Source organism: Tursiops truncatus, chromosome 3 (assembly GCF_011762595.2).
Source record: "Tursiops truncatus isolate mTurTru1 chromosome 3, mTurTru1.mat.Y, whole genome shotgun sequence".
NCBI lineage: Eukaryota > Metazoa > Chordata > Mammalia > Artiodactyla > Delphinidae > Tursiops > Tursiops truncatus.
Window position 1 is genome coordinate 98800931 of NC_047036.1, and position 22806 is coordinate 98823736.

Here is a 22806-nt window from a genome sequence, read left to right on the forward strand (position 1 = left end):
AGATTTCAGCACTTATGTTTGCAGGTGCATACCTTGTGGCTCTTTCTTGGGTGGCTGCAGGAGATTTTGAATTAAGGATTACACAGACAGCCAATATATCTATGTTCTATTATTATTTAAGCACCTGGCGTTATATGTTTTCTAAAGCACACATTTTTACATAAATATTTGAAATATTTTGGGTCACCTTCATTCTAATTGGGAACTCTCTACTATCCAGAGAATGCATAAAACCTCAGTGAACTATCATGCACGTCTCTTTGGATATTTATTTAAATTAGAAAAATTATTCACCAGTTCTGTCTTAGAAACTTTCAGATATTTATAGGTAATTTTAAATGACCTTTTTGGATATAAAATACATGTAGTTAGCATTATTCAAAGGTTATAGAAGAATGTACAGGCGGTGGCCCCTTGCTTCTGCCCGGCCAGGAGGTCTGACGTGGAAGCTGCTGGCTGGCCAAGCTTCCAAGGAAACCCCCTGGGAACCAGAGCCCGAGCCGGAGCCAGAGCGCAGGCCTAGGCGAGGGGAAGTGGCGACTTCGAGGCTCGATTAGGCTTCGCTTCCGAGGCTGGGGCCAGTCTCTGATGGTCGATGAGGGAGGACAGGCAGTTCATCATGGGTGGCTTTTTCTCAAGCATTTTTTCCAGTCTGTTTGGAACCCAGGAAATGAAGATTTTAATTTTGGGATTAGATGGAGCAGGAAAAACTACAATTTTGTACAGATTACAGGTTGGAGAAGTTGTTACTACGATTCCTATCGTTGGATTTAATGTTGAGACGGTAACATACAAGAACCTAAAATTCCAAGTCTGGGATTTAGGAGGACAGACAAGTATCAGGCCATACTGGAGATGTTGTTATTCAAACACAGATGCAGTCATTTATGTAGTAGACAGTTGTGATCGAGAGCAAATTGGCATTTCCAAATCAGACTTAGTTGCCATGTTGGAGGAAGAAGAGCTGAGAAAAGCCATTTTAGAGGTGTTTGCAAATAAGCAGGACATGGAACAGGCCATGACTCCCTCAGCGATGGCAAATTCACTTGGGTTACCTGCCTTGAAGGACTGAAAATGGCAAATATTCAAAACTTCAGCAACCAAAGACATTGGCCTTGATGAGGCAATGGAATGGTTAGTTGAAACTTTAAAGAGCAGACAGTAATTCAGTCACTTCTGCTCCTCTGAAACGAAGACCACATCACATATCCCTTTGGAAATAGTTAAAGTGTGCTTCACACTACTAAATGTTAAAACTGTATGATTGTCAGCATATACCAAACTGACTGCAACATTTGTAATAAATATTAAAAATAAGTATTTGGTTGGAAAAAAAGAATGTACATAGTAAAGCCTCCTTCCTCCCTCCATTGCCCAGTCACATAGCTCTATACCCTCAAAGCAAACACTGAGGAAAATTTTATAGATCATTTGTAAAATGGGAAATTAGATAAAATGGCTTTAAATAAGTTCTTTTCTTCTCACATATTATTCTTATTGCATACACCTGGTCAAGGCTCTCTCACCTTTTAGATCTCATTTGAAAAGGGACAAACTTAAGAACCTTCCTGACTCTTCATTTTGGTTTAACTTTCTCTTGCTTTTGATCCCATAATATCAGATAATTTATCTTTTATAATATATATCATACCCACAATTTATTATACAATATCTATCTTTCCCACTAGACTATAATTTTTATACAAGATAGGAAAAGTATATCATATTCACAGGTATGCTCTTACCCTTAAACAGTGCCTTGCACAAGTTTGATACATAATGAAATCTTAGTGAATGAGTGTGAAATTAATGTGTGGGTTAATCTATGAGTCCAGTCCAAAAAACAGAAACCATACTAGGTCTTTTAAGCAGAGGGAATAAAATTCAGGGAATTGTTTACATGGATGATAGAAGAGCTGGTGAATCAATCAGGGATAATTAGGCAAACCAGAGATTAAAAACATCTAGGAGCATGACTAGCCTAGACAAGAAGGGACAGAAGGAAGAAGTAGTGATGGAACCACGGAATGCGTTTTGGGACTCAGTAGAGCATAGATCCTTCTGTCTCAGTGCAGAAAGAATTCAGCGAGAGGCAGAGTGACAGCTAAGGAACGAGTTCATTAGTATAGGACGCTTGTGAGAGATAGAACTGGCAGGCAAGGGAATGCCACCCTGAGAACTTAGTGGGCTACATTTTTACAATCAAGGGAAAAAGACCATCTTCTTCCTCATTTTTTTTTTCTTTTTTGCGGTACGCGGGCCTCTCACTGTTGTGGCCTCTCCCGTTACGGAGCACAGGCTCCGGACGCGCAGGCTCAGCGGCCATGGCTCACGGGCCCAGCCACTCCGCGGCATGTGGGATCTTCCCGGACCGGGGCACGAACCCGTGTCCCCTGCATCGGTAGGCAGACTCAACCACTGTGCCACCAGGGAAGCCCTTCTTCCTCATTTTGAGTAGATATCAAACTTCTATCTCTAGCTCCTCCTCCACATGGGGTGGGGGAGTTTTCTTTTTCCTACATGGTCGAACTGGGACTGTCATGGTACTATGGGGATGAGCAAAAAGGCAGTAACATATACTAAAATATAGTAAATCATCTCAGGTTTCAGTATAATGCCACCTTTCCCCTATATTCCTGCTCTTAGTACGTGCAGAAAAAGCCCCTTCTCAAGGATCATTAACTTACTGACTTCAATGGACAGGATGTGGACCATTCCACCACTGTTTTATTGTTTTGGGGTATGTCTCATGCTTCTATCGCGTAGTTTTGTTGCTAAGTAAGCCCACTTGGTTTTGTTGTTAAGCAGGCCTACTTTCTTGTGTAATCATTAATTTATGCGGTCTCCCATACTTTGGTCTCTACTTATGATCCCTTAGTGGGATTAACTATTGAATATTTAATCACCTACTTTGTCCCTTTACTCTGTCCCTATCAGTGATACCAGATCTAGAAGTTGGGCTACTCAGAGAGCTAGAACTTTGGCTATCAGCAGTTGGATCTCAGAAGGAGGGGTTTTTGTTCTGCATGAGCTGAGAAGATGCAGACACAGCCAAAGATATTCCTGCAGAGTCTAAGAGAGGAAGAAATACTCTGGTTTCTCTATTGCTCTCACCTTCCCATTTTCACCATTGCTTAAACCTGTCCAGAATCCAGTTGGCAAGAGAGACCAGCTGGCAGGAAAATGGTGTTCCCTGTGATGTAGAACAGAGTGGGAGAAAGGGCAGGAAAAGGAAGAGCAGAGTAACAAATACTCAGTACCACTGACCCTATAAACCACCTGGCAGGCTCATTTCTTGGGGAGCCAGCCTGTGACCAGCAGAACACAAAATAATAATTCAGTGTAGATGAATTCAGTATAGATGTGTTTTCTGGTATTATTTTTTCAAGACAGTAAAGAGCAACATATTTCTTTGACAAAATGAAAGTATTATACAGGGTTTAAGTAAACGCATACTCATAAGATGCTACTGGGTTGGTATATAGGAAGATGTATATTGAGTAATTAGTAAAATGAATTGTGTCCATAGACAAAAAGGGAATCATGGTGAGAGTAATTAGTTCTGACATGTAGACTATGTAAGGCTGTTAGAAACACAAAGAATAGAATGGAAAAATTATTTTACATACTTTTGTGGGAAACATTTATAGCTTCTGGGACATAAAAATGTGTGATCATAAACGATCTTGTGTTTTTCTGACAGCAAATTTATGGTCCAAGTAATAGATTTCAACCATCAGAGAAAACATTCCAGACCATTTCTTTCTTTTTCTTTTTTTTTTTTCATTGTTTCATTATTGAAGAGCTGACAGGAAAATGAGAAAAACAATTAGTCAATTACATAAATATAGAAGGTTTTCAATAAATATACTCTATCTCTAGAATAAAGAAAATATTATTAGGTTATGGAGGATGTGGCCCAACTGTTGGTGAAAAAATTATGTGTTTGTGTGTCTGTAATATTGGTGGTGGAAGGAATCCAGGGAAAGAAGCAAAAAACACAGATGATGAGTTATTTCTGTCTCCTGGTGGAATCTCATGAAAAAAGTAATGCAAAAAAGTGAATTATTTGAACTTACACTATCCAGATAATCTAGTGGTATACCTTAAAGTTTCTGGACACTTGATGCAAGCTCATTAAGTAAATGATTGATTGAATATATGGAATAATACAGGTGGAAAATGTACTAGAGACCATAAAGTAAAATTTCCTCATTATACAGATGAAAAATTGAGACCAAGAAAGGACAGAAACTTTCAAGTTTGCGGATATATGACAGATGATAGAGTTCCTAAAGACTAGCAGTTAAGAATACTCACTTTGCAGTCGGTCACACTTGGGATTGATTTACAACTTTGTTACTTCTTGTGTGACTATATGCAATTAAGTTCTTTCTGCCTCAGTGTTCTCATCTGTTACAGTTGGTCCTCCACATCCACGATTCCTCATCCACGGATCCAATCAACCAAAGATCCAAAATATTCGAAAAAAATTCCAGAAAGTTATAAAAAGCAAAACTTGAATTTGCCACATGCCAGCAACTACTTATCATACATAGCATTTACATTGTATTTACAGCTAATTACATAGCATTTACATTGTATTAAGTACTAAAAATAATCTAAAGATGATTTAAAGTATACGGGACGATATGTATAGGTTATATGCAAATACTATTCCATTTTATATGAGGGACTTGAGTATCTTTGGATTTTGGTATCCACAGATAAATAGTCCCCTGCAGATACCGAGGGATGACTGTAGTGTTAACTTCAGCTACATTTTCCCAAAGGACAGACACGTTCACGCTCGCCAGATGCGCTGGGAGAATTCCTTAGGGATGTGGTCAGCAACACTCCACCCTCTCAGTGAGAATCTGTCCAATGTGTCTCCTCAAGTCTTCCATTTTAAAGAACTATTCCGAAGACTAGAGGGGTCCAACAATATATAATTATACAAAAATATGCTGAAGATTGGTCTAAAAAATAGAATACTCTGGGTTGCTCAGGGAAGGGGTAGTAGGAGGGCAATTTCTAGGTCGGAAAGAAGGAAGGTGATTGCTACTAGGAAAAATTTTATGGAAAAGGGTAGGCGGGCGGATCCTATAGGGTCAAATCCGCATTCGGAGGCGCTTGTTTTTTATGCTTGTTTAGTTGAGGAAGTCAGAAGGTGATAAGTACGAGTAATGAGGCTAGTATTGTGTTTGTTCATAGGGTCAGCATTAGGTTTATTCTTTTTCAGAGTGTACCGAAACTAGCTGATTGGAAGTCAGTTGTACTAATTAATACTGAAAAGACTATGAGCCTCATCAATAAATAGATACGTAAAGAAATAGTCATACAGCATCTACAAAATGTCAGTATCAAGCAGCAGCTTCGAAGCCGAAGTGGTTGTTGGATGTGAAGTGGAATTTTAATTGGCGTAGGAAACAAACAACAAGGAAAATAGAACCAATAATTACGTGTAGTCCGTGGAATCCTGTGGCTACGAAGAAAGTTCATCCGTAGACTACTTCTGAGATCGTAAATGGGGCTTTGTAATACTGTGATGCTTGTAGGAGTGTAAAATAAACACCGAGGGCGATTGTAATAAAGAGGGCTTGAAGTATGTGCTTACGATTTCCTTCTGTAAGGCTGTGATGGGCTCAGGTAATGGATACACCAGAGGCCAATAGCACGGAAGTGTTGAGGAGTAGTACTTCTAGGAGGTTTAAGGGGTGAATGCCTGTTGGTGGCCAGCACCTGCCTAATCCAGGGGTAGGAGCGAGGCTTGAGTGGTAGAAGGCTCAAAAAAAAGCCGGTAAAAATAGACTTCTGGGGCTTCCCTGGTGGCGCAGTGGTTGAGAGTCCGCCTGCCGATGCAGGGGACACGGGCTCGTGCCCTGGTCCGGGAAGATCCCACATGCTGCGGAGTGGCTAGGCCCGTGAGCCATGGCCGCTGAGCCTGCGCGTCCGGAGCCTGTGCTCCGCAAGGGGAGAGGCCCCAACAGTGAGAGGCCCACGTACCAGAAAAAAAAAAAAAAATAGACTTCTGATACAATAAATAAGATTATTCCATATGGAAGTCCCTTTTGGACGGTTGGTGTGTGGTGGCCTTGGAAAGTGCTTTCTCCAATGACGTCTCGTCATCACTGATATTGTTAGAATATTAGTAGGCCCAGTATTAGTAGAACTATTGAGTTGAAGTGGAATCAAATGATTAGGCCTGATGTTATAAGAGCTGAAAGAGCTCCCAGAAGGGACCAAGGACTAAGATTTACTATGTGGTATGTGTGGGTTTGGTGGGTCATTATGTGTTGTCATGCAGGTGTAAGCTTACTAAGAGGGTGAATACATAGGCTTGAATTATAGCGACAGTGAATTCGAGGATAGTGAGTAGGGCGAGAATGATGAATGTGATGAGAGCCATGAATGTGCTGGTGCTTATTAGCACTAGGGTTGTCTCTCTGATTAGATGTATTAGTAAGTGGCCTGCTGTAATACTGGCTGTTAGTCGCACAGCCAGTGCAACTGGTTGGATGAATAGACTGATAGTTTCGCTAATTACTAGCATAGGGATAAGGAGGCCGAGTGTGCCTTTTTGTAAGAAGTGGGCTAGGGATGCTTTTGTTTTATTACGGAAACCTGTAATGACGGCACTGGCTCATAGTGGGATGGCTGTTCCCACATTCATTAAGAGCTGTGTGGTGGGTGAAAATGAGCGGGGCAGTAGTCCGAGGAGATTGGTTGACCCAATAAATAGAATGCGTGATATTAGTATTAGTGATCAAGTTTGTCCTTTATGATTATGGATACCTATTATTTGTTTTGATATGAGTTGAATTAGCCATTGTTGAAGGGAAATTATGTGATTATTAATTAGTCTTTTTGATGTTGGAAATAAAATACTTGGGAATATAATGATCAGAATGACTATGGGGAAGCCTTTTATTATTGGGGTTACGAAAGGGGCAAATAGATTTTCATTCATACTGTTTCTCAAGGGATAGGTTGTTTTTGCACTTTAGTGAGTGTTGATTTTGGGTTGGGGTAGTAGATGTGTTTTGAGATTTTTATTTGAAATATAAATAATGATAGAAATATAGATGAAATAGTAATAAATAATAGTAATATAGTAATAGTAATATTATTACTAGGACAGGTAAGGATAGTAGAAGCAATGCTGCTGTGGTTAGTATTTGTCATACGAATAGTGGTGTTTGGTACTGGGCTATAGCGGGTGGTTTTATGTTCATGATAGTAGTGACAAAATTAACAGCCCCGAGAATTGAGGATACGCCTGCTAAATGTAGAGAAAAAATAGTAAGCTTCTTCATGTGCTGAGTTGGGTGGGACCCGGCCTCGCTGCCTTTGCCCGCGCCGCCGCCTCGCTTTCTTGCGCCCCGACTCGCCCTCGCTCCCACTCCCCGGCGGGGTGGCGGCGGCCGGAGCGGCAGAGGCAGTAAGAGCCCGCCTCTATGATGAAGTTCAAGCCCTACCAGACGCGGACCTATGACCGCGAGGGCTTCAAGAAGAGGGCTGTGTGCTTGTGCTTCCGGAGCGAGCAGGAGGACGAGGTGCTGTTGGTGAGCAGCAGTGGGTACCCAGACCAATGGATTGTCCCAGGAGAAGTAATGGAGCCCGAGGAGGAGCCTGGCGGTACTGCCGTGAGGGAGGTTTATGGAGAGGCTGGAATCAAAGGAAAATTGGGCAGACTCCTGGGCATATTTGAGAACAAAGACCGAAAGCACAGACATATGTTTATGTTCTTACTGTCACTGAAATACGAGAAGCCTGGGAAGATTCTGTTAATACAGGAAAAAGAGAGAGTGGTTCAAAGTAGAAGATGTCATCAAAGTTCTCCAGTGTCATAAGCCTTACATGTCGAGTATCTGGAAAAACTAAAGCTGGGTTGTTCTCCAGCCAATGGAAATTCCACAGTCCCTTCCCTTCCAGATAGCAACACTGTGTTTGTAACTGCTGCACAGACCTCTGGGCTGCAGTCTAGTGTGGGACAGAGAGAACTGGAAGGACCTCTTCCACCATGTGCAGTCTCATGGGCAGAGGCTTTATTATCCTTGGCAAACATCTGAATGACACTTGCAAACTGTCTGAATTTGCCATGCAGGATTTTCAAACAATTTGCATAAACTGTATGAATTTGCCATGCAGGATTTTCAAACAATTTGCATGTTTTTTTTCAGATGCTTTCAAATCTTCTTTAAGAAAAAAAAAGTGCAAAATATTTTAACAAGCCAAAGCCATGTGGAATTTTTTTTAGATGCCTTAACTGTGCCCCCAGCCCACACACCTTGTTATTTTGGTTGGCATTTTCACAGCATTTTTTTCTCAGTTTTTTGTCCATTTGATGTCAGTCTGTGGTTTTTGTCAGATCAGCTCATTCATGGGTATATTTTCCCCTTAAATTGTTTTCTCATTCACAGTATTAACATATTCAACAAATCCTTCTGTTGTGGGAATTTATGACAATAATTCTTGATATTAAAGCAGTCCATCAACCCCAAAACTTGTTTCATAGGATCACAATTTTGATTCATAGATTCCAGATTTTGGACTATTTCTATATGGCCCTATTTTCAGGAATTTGTCAACACATTTGTCTCAATTTTCGTAACTGGTATTATGTCCCTAACTACCTGATATGGCCAGTTCCCCTAAAACTCAATAGTCCTTTAACACAGAGTTTAACTCTATAGAACTGGTGATTGTTAGGCAGGTACAGTAAGCAAAATGCATGTAGTACATAACATCTTATCATGAAAACTGTGTTCATGGAATTTGAGTTAGCATGTTCCATTGACAATTCCCTTCATCCATAATCTCTCTTTACACAGAATACATGAGAACCATATTTCCCTCAATGTAAATTGCTTTTAAAAACATATTTCCAGTTTTTTTAATTTAGTGACATCTCTTCAGTTAAACTTTCTGGTTACCACCTTAAATGCCAGTCAGTGCTAACTGCCTCACAATTGAGTGAAATGCCCTTCTTGTTCAGCTATTACAGACCTAGATTTTTAAGGCACCTTGGAACATCTCATCTTTTACAGCTGGTCAGTAGGTACTAGTTATCATATAACTAAATATTGGGGCACTGGAACATACCTGAACTAAGAATTACTTTGTCTTACACTTGTTCTTATATTCACTTAAATCCAAGAATCCCATTTAAAACACATAAATAGATGGGATTGTTTGAAACACTTGGTACTTCCCTGACCAAGTCAGAAATGAGGTGGGGCAAGTGAAAGATGATTCCATATGTAGATATTAGTTAGCTTCTTATAAATAATTGTAACTGGTGGAATATAAAGTAGAAAATAAGCATAGTTATACGTTTGTTCTATAAATTGTTAACCTTTAAAAATATAATTGCTGCTAAAAATAGAGTGCTGTTACACCTAAGGAAAATTGGTGCCACTGTTTTGAAAATATCTTGTGCCATAAATGCAGCTGAACTAAATATAAATATTGGTTCACAAATTAATGCTGTCAAAGGAATGAGTGAAGTAGAAAAACTTTTAACCAATTCTAATTTATGTAGTGTGATCAAACATGATCATCCAGAATTTTTATATTTTTTTTTGTACAGAGGTTATGTATTCTGGATGGTTTTTTTTAAAGGAAACATTTTAAAATCGCACAGATTGACACTTTGTATCAATCTTCAATGGACTAAGTTTTTTTCTCAGTAATCTCTGAAGTTTCTTTAAATTATATACTTAACGCAGCAGAGAAACTGGATTGTTTTTGTGTATAAGACTGTGTCCACCTGAAATGTTATCAGAAGTACTGGGGGTGGGGGGGAGGGCTGGGTATCTTGTATATGTTATTATTAGAGGTAATAATGCATGAACTTATTTTATAAACTCTTAGACTATGTATTTGACATGTAAAATATGTACAGTATTAATGTCAGCCATTTCTTAAAAGTGAGCCTATAAGTATTGTTGTATAATTTTCTTTGGTCAGAAACATTTGGACTAAGTAGTGCCATTGGGTCAGGATTTTCTTCAGTGCCATTTAGCACACCACCTGTCTTTAGTCTATGCAACTAGCAAAAAATTGTATAATGCATCAGAATACTTCAGTTGTCACACTTTAAATTTCACATGAAGGGTTCTTCACTATTCTTTTGTAACCCAGCCTAGCAAAATTAGAGGAAAGGCCCTAAGGAGATTTATTTCTGTTAAGAGAAAAAAGCCTACGTTTGCAGACTCAACAGTTGGATCTACTATAGATAACAAATAGTGTCTACTATCTCAACTCTTCAAAGTTTACAGAGTGTTGGGACTGTCATTCGTGCTTCCTGTGGAGTAGTTGGATAAAATTGGGCAGCTAAAATTTTTAGTTCCGTGTGGCTCCTAAATTTTAAAAAGTTTGTAAATTGATTCACAGACACAAAGTAGCAACTATCTTTCATGTTTGTTGTTGGGCTTTTGTTCATTTTTTTGTTTGTTTTTTGTAAACTGGTGAAATTTTCCAACCAACATGCCATTCAATTTTCTGTGGATCACACAGTTGTATAAAGCAGCAAAACTGAAGGGGGAATGATTGTTGTATACACTTTAAATTGCTTTGCATGGTCTCATTTGAGATAATTGGTGTAAGAACCTTGACTTTTTTTATGTTTGGAACCATCAAATAAAAAATGGGAATCAATTTTTTTTAACATAAAAAAAAGAAACTAATTCAACTGCATTTCAAAAAATACTTATCACCACCTAGGATTGTGTTGCCCAATCTCTTTGATTTGCCTGGTATTGCTTATGGAAGAAACAACTGGTGCTACTTACACACACTAAATGTTTCAGAATATTGCTTAGAAAAATAATCTAAACAAGGTGTGTATGATGGTAAATTTATTTGCACAATTTAAATGTGAGGGCTAAAGAAAGAACACCACCAGAAAATTTTGAAATTTTGTGTACCTGTAAAAACATTTGACCATATAAACTTGCCCAAATTCTACTGTATTTGGCCTAATGTGTAAGAAATTTATTAAATAAATTGGTTAGGGATGCACTCATATTGCAGGGTAGATGTGTGGATGGGAGAATTAGCCAACAGTTACACACTCTGTTGTAAAACACACACACACACACACACACACACACACACACACACATTATTTTCCTGTAGTGGCTCTAGGATTAAGGTGGGGGACCCTAGGTCTCTCTTTGCCTAGACTGAAGGCCTTCCTAGAACATTCTTTTATACTTTTACAAATGGAGTCCTAACTAGTTGGCCAGCCATGCAAGTACAGACATGTTGGACTTCTAGTGTATGTAAGGCAGGGTCAGCTAAAACATGATACCTTCACACTGGGTAATTTGAAAAGAGTTTAATAAAAGGACAGTCAGGAAAACTTTGCTTAGAGTGTAGTGAAACCAAGGAGTGGTGCAGAACCTCAGAAAAGTCTGAGGACTGAAGGGAAGAAGGAACAGAATAATATAAATAGAACCCAGGAAGGCCTTTGTCAAGGGCTGTGACTAAGGGACACAGCCAGTCCTACAGGAAATATGCCAGACAAGGAAATAGCTTTCCTCTAGTCTTGATTACCTGAACCAATCTGGAAGGTAGAGAGAAAAGGAGCTCAAGGATGTAGTCCATACAGGTGATCTCCTGTACAGAGATCACTGCAAACAATAGGGACAGTGTGTCTGGTTTCCTTTATTCAAACTCTTGCTCTGATGACTCCCCCATCAGGTTCCGTTCATTTACCCTTTCAGCCCCCACCTGCCATTAGGTACACATCTTGTGTCCCCAGAATCACTTCAGTAGAAAATGCTACGGGAGCCCCATTTTAACTTCATAACTTTAACAGGGTAATCCTTACAAAATGGACTAAAAAATATTTGAATGTATATCTTATAGCAAAATCAAAAGAATAATATTAAATTAATTTTATAATATGCAATTTATCGCTGGATTTAGTGAAACATGATCCATCACAGTGTGTTTAAGGTTAGAAACATATGTTGTCAGATAAACAAGCAATAGCTTACACTCCTACTATAATCAATGTTACATAAGTTATTGATTTTTATACTGCAACTCCTAAAACAATAAGAGTCCTGGGTAAGGAGCAGATTGAATCCAACAGTCACATTATTGCAGAATTTGGTACGTAGTGTAGATTTCTCATTGGTTCCAATCATCGAGTCACCTGGCTATAAATTACCTGGCATTCAGCCTGTCAAAGAGAAGCTGCTTGAATCCCACCTTGCACTACAGTACGGCCCTGTGCCAGAGCAGTCTCAGTCACACTTTCTATTCATGGGCCGCTCTCCGCAACAGCTCAGAAATGGCAGCAATGTTACTGAGCTGCCAGTGTGTCAAAGGCATGGTAGAAAGTACACAGAAAAGCTTTCCCTATTGTTTTCTTGGTTGCTTTAGTGTATTCTGAGCTCGTTTATGGCTGCAGATGGGCACCACTTGAACAACTGCTTTTCTTTTGTGAAACATCGCAATGCCCTTACGGCAGGGAAAGTCCCATTGTTATAGTACATACTGTGCTACTTCAGGATTATTAACCCAAACCTTTGAGGATTCAGTCTTATGCTTAACAAATCTGAAAGAGCTACTGTCTTGGACATTTCTTGAATAAATCTTGGTCTGAATTTGAGAATGGGAGGTTTTCCTTCAGTATTTCAAAACTAATATAAACCTCTCAAACTTTCTCTCCTGTTCCCAAATAGCCTGTAGCAAATAAAGACAGGGGTTCAGTTATAGGCAGCTAAAAATAAGTAAGCAAATTCTACCCTTCACATTCCTGACCTGAAGCAGAAAATGCACTATTTGGGGGGCAGGGGGCAGGGCACACAAAGATAGCAAAGAGATGTGAAAGTTCACAGTATGAAACGGAAAGAGTTTGGGAAGCATTGCATTGTAGTAGAAAGCTCAATGGGCAAGGATGAGGACTTTGGGGTTCTGCTGCTGGTCATGTCCCACAACAGGTGTGTGTTCTTAAGTAACTCTCTTAGCCTTGGAAGGCTTATTCTGCAAATTTAGGATAATAGTACTTCCATGCTTTAGTTTTACTGGATGATCCTTAGATAAAGGAAGATGATGATGTAACATTGGGACATGCTTGGAAAATAGTAAAGTTGTATATGAATACAGCATGAACAAAAATAACAAAAGAAAATTTGTCATATGGAAAAGTATATCAGCATAAAAATACTACTGAAACATACACAATTCCTGGTAAAGTTCTCCTATACAGAATAATCCAGCTATACAGAATCAATTCCTAGGAAAAGCAAAACATGATCAAGAGTAATCATTAGAAACATTTTAAATAGATCTTACTAAGTTGTGTTCCATGAAATTCTTTAAACACAATACTCAGAAGTGTTATGTTAAAAGAAGAAGGAAGGAAGGAAGGGCAGGAAGGTGGGAAGGGAGGAAGGAAGGAAGAAAGGAAAGGAAAGGAGGAGACATAGAAGGAGATTTGGAGATTTTATGGTCAAATGAAACAAGTTTGGAAACTAAAATTTAACAGGTATGATTTTTCAGATGTTAACATCCTGATATTTAACCTCAACATTATGTAAGAGGGGTACATAGTATGCAGTGTTTCCTTTTTTTTCTTTTTTAATTGAAACTGCTGAGACATATTTTGAAAAATGCTGTTGTAGAGGGATTTACTTTATCAAGCAATTCTGGAAAGCAGCCAAATCCTGGAACAGCAGAGGTAACACTGTTTCTTGATGCACAGTGAACTATAATCAAAACAAACACAAAAAAGAATAACAATGACTAACATTTATTCAGTAATTTACAGATTACAAAACGTTTCCACCTAATTATCTCTCTTCATTCTCACTCTACATTTTCAAAATAGGTATTGTATCCACATTTGCAGATAAAGAAGCAAATGGTGGTGGAGTTTCAGTGTCTGTGATCACATACTGGCGGCAGAACATGAGTTTCAAACCTAAGGTGTCTCACTTCGACTTCCCACCAGAGCCCACTGCTTTATTGTTTAAAAAGAAGAGAGACAGTGAAACACTTTGTACTAGGTTTTTAAAAGTTCAAAATAAGGGATAAAGACTTTTCCTTCTGTTAGATACTACACACCTTTGGCATAGTGGTTTGTAAAGGGAAAAGTACTACCTTGTAGGGGGCATTTTAGATGTCTGGACAGCTATTGTGACTGGCATTTACTGGAATGAGGGATATTAAATGCCTGTGCTATGTGGGAAAGGGCTGAACCATTTTCAAATGTCCTGCTAAAGTATTATTTTAGCTAGTGCTAAGCACACTGAAAATACAGTCTAGTAGTACTTTGTACATAGTACATTATATATGGTAATCTTAAAAAGTTTTTATAAAAATTATATGAAAAGCTAAGTAAATAGGAGATGGTCATTATGATGGGATACTATTATAGAATAAAGACAATGTCTTAAAATTTATTAACACTGAGCACTTTTTCCTCTCAATTATAACATTTACAAATACATACTGAGCTGAAATAGTTTCAATGAATTAGCACAGCTATTGAAAGAGAAAAACAGCTTGCAAGTATGTAAAAAGATATTTGAAAAAGAATTGATAGAATTAGAACAAATATTATTAATTTTTAAGTAATTCACTTTTTTTTTAAACATCTTTATTGGAGTATAATTGCTTTACAATGGTGTGTTAGTTTCTGCTTTATAACAAAGTGAATCAGTTATACATATACATATGTCCCCATATCTCTTCCCTCTTGCATCTCCCTCCCTCCCACCCTCCCTATCCTGCTCCTCTAGGTGGTCACAAAGCACCTAGCTGACCTCCCTGTGCTATGCGGCTGCTTCCCACTAGCTATCTATTTTACCTTTGGTAGTGTATTATGTCCACGCCACTCTCTCATTTTGTCCCTGCTTACCCTACCCCCTCCCCATATCCTCAAGTCCATTTTCTAGTAGGACTGTATCTTTATTCCGGTCTTGCCCCTAAGTTCTTCATGACCATTTTTTTTTTTTTTAGATTCCATATATATGTGTTAGCATAACGGTATTTGTTTTTTCTCTTTCTGACTTACTTCACTCTGTATGACAGATTCTAGGTCCATCCACCTCACTACAAATATCTCAATTTCGTTTCTTTTTATGGCTGAGTAATATTCCATTGTATATACGTGCCACATCTTCTTTATCCATTCATCTGTTTATGGACACTTAGGATGCTTCCGTGTCCTGGCTATTGTACTTGAATTATGATTTTCTCAGGGTATATGCCCAATAGTGGGATTGCTGGGTCGTATGGTAGTTCTATTTTTAGTTTTTTAAGGAACCTCCATACTGTTCTCCATAATAGCTGTATCAATTTACATTCCCACCAACAGTGCAAGAGTGTTCCCTTTTCTCCATACCCTCTCCAGCATTTATTGTTTGTAGATTTTTTGATGATGGCCATTCTGACTAGTGTGAGATGATATCTCATTGTAGTTTTGATTTGCATTTCTCTAATGATAAGTGATGTTGAGCATTCTATCATGTGTTTGTTGACAGTCTGTATGTCTTCTTTGGAGAAATGTTTATTTAGGTCTTCTGTGCATTTTTGGATTGGATTGTTTGTTTTCCTGATATTGAGCTGCATGAGCTGTTTGTAAATTTTGGAGATTAATCCTTTGTCAGTTGCTTCATTTGCAAATATTTTCTCCATTCTGAGGGTTGTCTTTTCATCTTGTTTATGGTTTCCTTTGCTGTGCAGAAGCTTTGAAGTTTCATTAGGTCCCATTTGTTTATTTTTGTTTTTATTTCCATTTCTCTAGGAGGTGGATCAAAAAGGATCTTGCTGTGATTTATGTCATTACATCCCAACAATCCCCAAAGTCTTAATTCATTCCACCATCACCTTTAAACTCTGAAGTCCAAAGTCTCATCTAAGTATCATCTAAATCAGATATGGGTGAGACATGAGGTATAATTCTGTTACCAAAAGTGGCGTTGGGCTGCTTGCCACTCTAAAGCCAATACTCAAGAGGCAAAGTTGCTGAAAAGGAAAGTTTGCTTTATTTCAGAGGCCAGCAACTGGGGAAGAAGGGAGACTTGTGTCCAAAGGCTGACTCCCCCCACTGACAATCAGTGGTCAAGAGCTTTTATAGGCGGAGGGAGGGGGCTACATGCAGAAACAGCATAGTCGGCTCTGACAGTCATCTTGAAATTGGTCACGCAGTGGTCTGATCAATGTCATTTTGATTGTTTTAAGTATAGTTAATCTTCAGTTCCAGGGTCATTTTTTCCCATTTCTTTGAAGCCAGTTCTTGGAATGGTGGCAGTTTATGTCATGGCTACAGTCTGGTCATCATGTAGTTAACTTCTTCCACCTGGTGGGGATTTCAGTATCTACAAGACAGCTCACAGGACATGGCTCAGAACATTATCTACAGCCCTTGAGGAGGAACTAAAGGTTCTTGACTTTGCTTATTGACTAAACTATAATTATTTTGACTGCTTTCTTTGCTTCTGCATTTTCTCACTTCTCTGATTAAACTTATTCTTTGGTTAATGTTTTTCTACAGACGAAAGGCAGTCAGAGGACATGGTGGCTGGGGCAGCGGGCGGGGGAGTGAGACCATCGGGTCCTGCTCTGATTCATCCTGAGGCAAAAGTACTCTCTATGTGTGAACCTGTGAAACCAGATAAGTTAATGTGCTTCCAAAATACAATGGTGGCATAGGATAGGCATTCCCATTCCAAAAGGGAGAAACAGGAAAGAAGGAAAGAATGATGGGTCCCCAGGAAGTCCAAAACCTGACAAGGGAAATTCCATCAGATCTTGGTGCTGGAGAATAATACTCTTTGGTTCAATGCCCTGCTCCACAGGCCCACTGTGGCATCAGTTCTGCCTTCAGGAACTGCTGAAGTGGTGATCCTCCCTCCATGATTCTGATGCGTGGGGGTCATACCCCCAAGATCCTGAGTAACCCTGTCCCATTGCTTTGCAGGGTTGGCTCGTTCCCAAGTCTTTGGATGAAAGCCATCTGACCTGTTAAATCCACGGTGGTGGCCCTGATGATCTCTAAATGATCTCTGGGATCTTTCTTTCCAATTCTTGAAGGAGAATACACATTTCCATCCTCACAGAATTATGATCCAGCTCTATAGAATCTAAGAAGTCTGACATCCTTCTTTCATTTTGTTCTATCTCTGTCCCCTTCAGCTCAAACTGGCTGTATTTCAGTTTCTGTAGTATCTTTGATAGATAGTCCAGCCTCACCCTTGGTGTTCTCTTCTGAACATGATTTCTTATTTTTCTACAAAATAGTCAGACTGAGAATTTTCCAAATCTTTAAGTTCTAGTTCCTTTTTTGCTTAGCAATCCCTCCTTTAATTCATCTTTCTTTTTTTCATTATGCTATAAGCAGTCAGGAGGACCTAGACTGCTCCTTCAACATTTGCTTGGAAACCTCTTCAGTTAAATATCCAGTTTCATCACTCACAAGTTCTGTCTTCCATAAAACACTTGAACACTGACACACTTTAGCCAAGTACTTTGTCACTTTCTAATAAGGATAGCCTTTCTTCCAGCTCCCAATAACATGTCCTTTTGTCTGTATGAGACATTACCAGAATGCACCTTCACGTCCATATTTCTACAAACATCCTATTCATAAGTATTTGTGCACTCTCTAGGAAGATGGAGGCTTTCTCTCCAGATCTCCTCTTTTCTTTCTCAGCCCCCACCAGAATGGCCCAAATGTTCATAGATCTAGCATGCACCTCAAAACTTTTTCAGCCTCTACCCATTACCCAGTTCCAAACCTTCTTTCACATTTTTAGGTATATGTTACAGCAGCACTCCACTTCTCAGTACAAAAATCTATTTTAGAACTACCATATAATCTAGCAGTTGCACTTCTGGGTATATGTATATCCCAAGGAAGTGAAATTAGGATCTCAAAGAGCTGTCTGTATCCTCATGTTCACTGAAGCATTATTCACAATAGGCAAGATATGGAAATAACCTAAGTGTTAGTTAATGGATGAATGGATAAAGAAGATGTGGTGTACATGTACAATGAACTATTATTCAGCTATGATAAAGCAAGAAATCTTGCCATTTGTAACAGTATGGATGGAACTTGGGGGTATTTTGCTAAGTAGAATAAATCAGGCAGAGGAAAACAAATACTGTATGATATCACTTACATGTGGAATCTAAAAAAAGCTGAACTCTAGAAACAGAGAGTAGAATGGTGTTTACCAGAGGCCAAAGGGTAAGGAAAAGGGGAGATGTTAGTCATAGGGTGCACACTTCCAGTTATAAGCTGGGGATCTGAAATATGGCATGGTGATTTTAGCTAATGATACTGTAAAATATAATTAAATTTTCTAAGAGAATAGATCTTAAATGTTCTCGCCACAAAAAAGAAATGGTAATTATGTGATGGGATGGAGGTGTTAGCTAACGCTATGGTAGTAATCATTTTGCAATATATAAGTATCAAATCAACATAGCTACATCTAAAGCTTATAAAATATTATGTCACTTATATCTCAGTGAAGTTAGAAAAACAAAACAAAACAGAGTTTATCTGAGCTTGGGCTTCCACACAAAAATACAGTAGACTGGGTGGATTCAACACTGTGATTTATTTTTCTCACAGTTTTGGAGGTTAGGCGTTACACAGAATGTTCTAGATTGTTTGCAGATTTGGGTCATTCCATCCCAGATGAGAAACTAAAACTGCACATTATCTAGCCATACACAGTGGATAACGTTGGTGACATCTTACAACTAGCAGGATTTGACTTTACATTCCTGAAGGTCAAGGTGTTCCTTAAGCAGGGGGAGTGGTACAACCTCTGCCAACTTCTCTGTCCTTTCTGACTCTATTAGAAACAGTAGTGATTCCTGGCCCACCCTTACTCATTTCCTTGGGGAAAAAAATCCTGATACTTAACAAGAATAGGGATCTCCAAGTATCTATTAAAATTAATTGGGCTCATGAATGATTGAATCGGATTTTCAATTGTTTTGGTGTTAGCAGGGTTATTGGGTTCTACTAAATGATCAAATATTCCTTGGTTGTAGCTGAATCACTTTCTATGGAAAGAGGCTGTTAGGCTGTTAAACTGTGCAGAATGGCAACTGGCCAAGTTTTAAGGCACCTCTTTGGCCAGGTCTGTAATGGTCCTCGAATATTGAAAGTCTCAGGTTATTTCTTCACTTGGTCCAGCATTTTGTAGCTGAGGGGTAGAATGAGACAGAGTACAATGAGATGTCAGGCATGGGTCCCAAGGTTTCAGGATAAGTGGAAACTCTTGAAAACTTGGGTGAACGGGAATAATTGTTTCAGCATTTTGCTTGCACACGTGGTGGGGCAGTTCAGCAGCTCTGGGCTGGGGAAGTCTTGAAAGGGGTTCCTGGACTCAATTCCAAGTTTTGTGTGTGTGTGTGTGTGTGTTTATGTATGTGTAGGCTTCCCCACGCCAACAAGCAATTCTCAGATGCCAGCAGCGTGTCTGAGGATTCAGCTCAATTCTGACACTATCTATGGGAAGATAGAATTTGATTCCACAAGTAAAGGGCTTAGTCCCACAACACCACTCTTTACTTCAAACACCAATCACAAGCCGAGGTTGTTGTCTGTACTTCTGACTGACTGGCTTTAAATCAAAGGTACCTACAACCCCCTCTTTGGGTTTGAAGAATTTGCTAGAACTGCTCACGGAACTCAGGAAAACCCATTACTCACAGGATTACTGATTTATTATAAAAGGATATTAAAGGGGACAAATCAACAGTGAGATGAAGAGATACATAGGGTGAGGTGCAGAACAGAGGAGCTTCTGTCCACATAAAGGTTGGGGCCCAGTACGGTGACACTTGGAAGCATTCTTATTCCCCAACTTGAAAGCTCTCTGAAAAGGAGGGCCAGAAACTGTTCTTCTGGGTTTTTATGGAGGCTTCATTCCATAGTCATGGTTGACTATATCACTGGTCAGTAGTGATTGATTTAACCTCAAGCACCTCATCTCTTTCTGGGAATCAGGGGGTGGGATTTAAAGTCCCAACTTTCTAATCACATGGTTGGTTCTCTTGGCATCCAGCCTCCTCCCTTGGGTGGGATCCAAAAGGCACTTCCTTGTAGCATTTTCAAGAACTGAAAACAAGAGACCAAACATTATGTCATTGTTCTTATTGCCCAGGAAATTCCAAGGGTTTCAGGAGCTATGTTCATCTGTATAACCAATGATATATATGTATATATTATGTATATATAATAACCAACAATATATAATATCACAATATTAATATTGCAGGTCTTTAGAGTTGACTCAAAAATGGGAATGGATGAGGGGGTTGGTGGCTCTTTTCATGGGTAAATGAAATGTTAAAACTAAGACATGCGGGCTTCCCTGGTGGCGCAGTGGTTGAGAGTCCACCTGCCGATGCAGGGGACACGGGTTCGTGCCCTGGTCCAGGAAGATCCCACATGCTGCAGAGCGGCTAGGCCCATAAGCCATGGCCGCTGAACCAGCATGTCCGGAGCCTGTGCTCCGCAACGAGAGAGGCCACGACAGTGAGAGGCCCACATAACGCAAAAAAAAAAAAAAAAACTAAGACATGAGTGCAGCTAGCTTTGGGAAGCAAAACAATTTTAAATTGTCAGTCTGAAGTGTGAGGAAAAAGAAAGGTATATAATCCAATCTAAAGGCTATATGGTAGATAACTTTTTATTTTCACAGGGGCACTTCTCCACCTTTGAAGGAGAAATAGGCCACAGGTGTAGGCAACTTAATCCAAGTTGGGCCAGTCATTAAACTTCCTCATCACCAGTTACTAACCCAAGTAGGACCATTGCTAATTCATATGATGTCTTTCTTTGTATGAATTTGAAAACAGTTTTGCTTCCTAAAAATATTTTACTTCCATATTATCAGAAAATTATTATAATATACAGATTTTTGTAGAACGACTCACCTTACTGCCACCTGCTGGAAAATCATGGTAATAAATATACAAATGTATGACTTTTCTCTCAGAGTGGCACAACTGTAAGAGCAGCTTTGCACCTGAGTTGATCACAGTAATTGGCCACGGTGTGTGTCCATGACCTAAGCTGGACCTATCAAAGTCCTCTCCTGGGAGCTTGCTGTAATTATCTCTTTCTTTTCTACGTGCAAAGTTATAAAGATGTGAACCGGGATTTATCATTGACCAAGGTTCAACTTCAGGGAGAAACTAAAGCCAATCTATTAAAAGGGAATGGGGTACATAGAAAGAAATAGTCCCAATGGTCCTAGAATTTCTGGCTCCAATTCTACTGGAAAATATTTCTCTCCTTGCCTTTCTATGGTTAAGCTACGAGACAATTTCCTTTGTTCAGTTAAGCAAAAGTTCAGTTTCTGTCTCATGGATAAAAAGTAAGGAAAAAAAATTAAGTATACATTGACTTTGTAGGCCAAGTAAAATAAACTGACTGTAGTTGGCAAAGAGGGCAATAAAGAGATACTCTGAGGTACAATATTTTATATTAGAGTCATATGTGGAATTATCTAATTGTTCTTGCCAGGACTGTGCCTTGCTAAACCTAGTGGCACATCTACTCCATAGCATAGATTCTTGCCTACAGTAGCCATTTAAAAAACTATTTGTTGAATTAAATTAGTTTCAAAACACAGAGATAGACAACACTTCATTCATTCATGTCCCTATCAAGTGTTTATTGAACAGCTACTTCAGAATAGAAAAAGTTCTAATTACTCAGGGTACTATTGTACAATGGGTATTTGTATTTAAACTTCCAGATCACATTTGTTTGTTTGTTTGTTTTTACCAATATGGCTATAGTAGATAGCCATCATGCCAAAAGCAATTACTACATAAAAAGGAGATATTCTCTAGACGAATGGAGACAACTCCACCAGTCTGAGTCAACATGAGGTTCTAGCTCCCAATTTGTATTCCCTAGATGTGAAAATTTGGAGGTACCATTTAACCTCCCAAGGCATTGTTTTCTCATCTATAACATGAAGAGATGTAACTGGATGATCTTTAAGGCTTTCTAGCTAAAAAGAAACCTAAAGTTTTCTTTCAATCTCTCAAACCAGTGGTTTTCAGAGGCTAGTCTTTCTCCAGCAGCCTAGAAACTTGTTAAAATGCAAATTTCAAACCCCACCCCAGACTTACTAGATCACATACCCTGGGGGTGGATTCCAGCAATCTGTATTTTAACAAGCTCTGATGTGTGCCAGATTTGCAAATCGCTGCCTAGGCATATCATGTACAGTATATTTCTTAGTCAATGTATACGTGGAGAACTTTACTCATTTTTCTCTGTTGCATTTCACTAATGGCATTTTCTCTCCTACCCACGTTGTTTGCCAGTATTTTTCACCCAGTGAAAACTATTTTGGTGGAAACAAAGTTGTCATTCCTTTATTTTTTTCTTTTTCTTAATGTTTTCAAATATCTCTAATGACTTTAATGGATTTTACAAACAAAGTTTATGCAAAAGAAATAAAAGAAAGAAAACCAAGTGACATCATTATAAGAGCGATGTTATATTATGCATATCCTTTTTTTTTTTTTGAGACTCAATGGACATTATTATGGTGGTATATTGATAAAAGCTGCTGTCAACAAAATGGGACAAAATATTTTGGGAATATTCTTGAGCTCTTTGTGAATTAAAAAGTATGTCAGTGTCATAGCATTGCTCATGCAGGTTAATTTTTAGAGATTGAATGCAACAGATTAAACACACACACATACATACACACACAGGAAAATATTGATAAATGCCTGTAAGTGAACAACCACTAGATGATCTCCTATAATTATCCAATCCTTCTTGCT

At 38.9% G+C, this 22806-nt stretch overlaps 2 pseudogenes; both read left to right on the top strand.

Annotated features, from left to right (window-relative positions):
* Window positions 1-596: 596 nt before the first annotated feature.
* On the top strand, window positions 597-1339 carry LOC101330142 (ADP-ribosylation factor-like protein 1 pseudogene; annotated as a pseudogene).
* Window positions 1340-7449: 6110 nt separating this feature from the next.
* LOC101338870 (diphosphoinositol polyphosphate phosphohydrolase 2 pseudogene) lies at window positions 7450-8072 on the top strand (annotated as a pseudogene).
* The last annotated feature ends 14734 nt before the right edge of the window (window positions 8073-22806 follow it).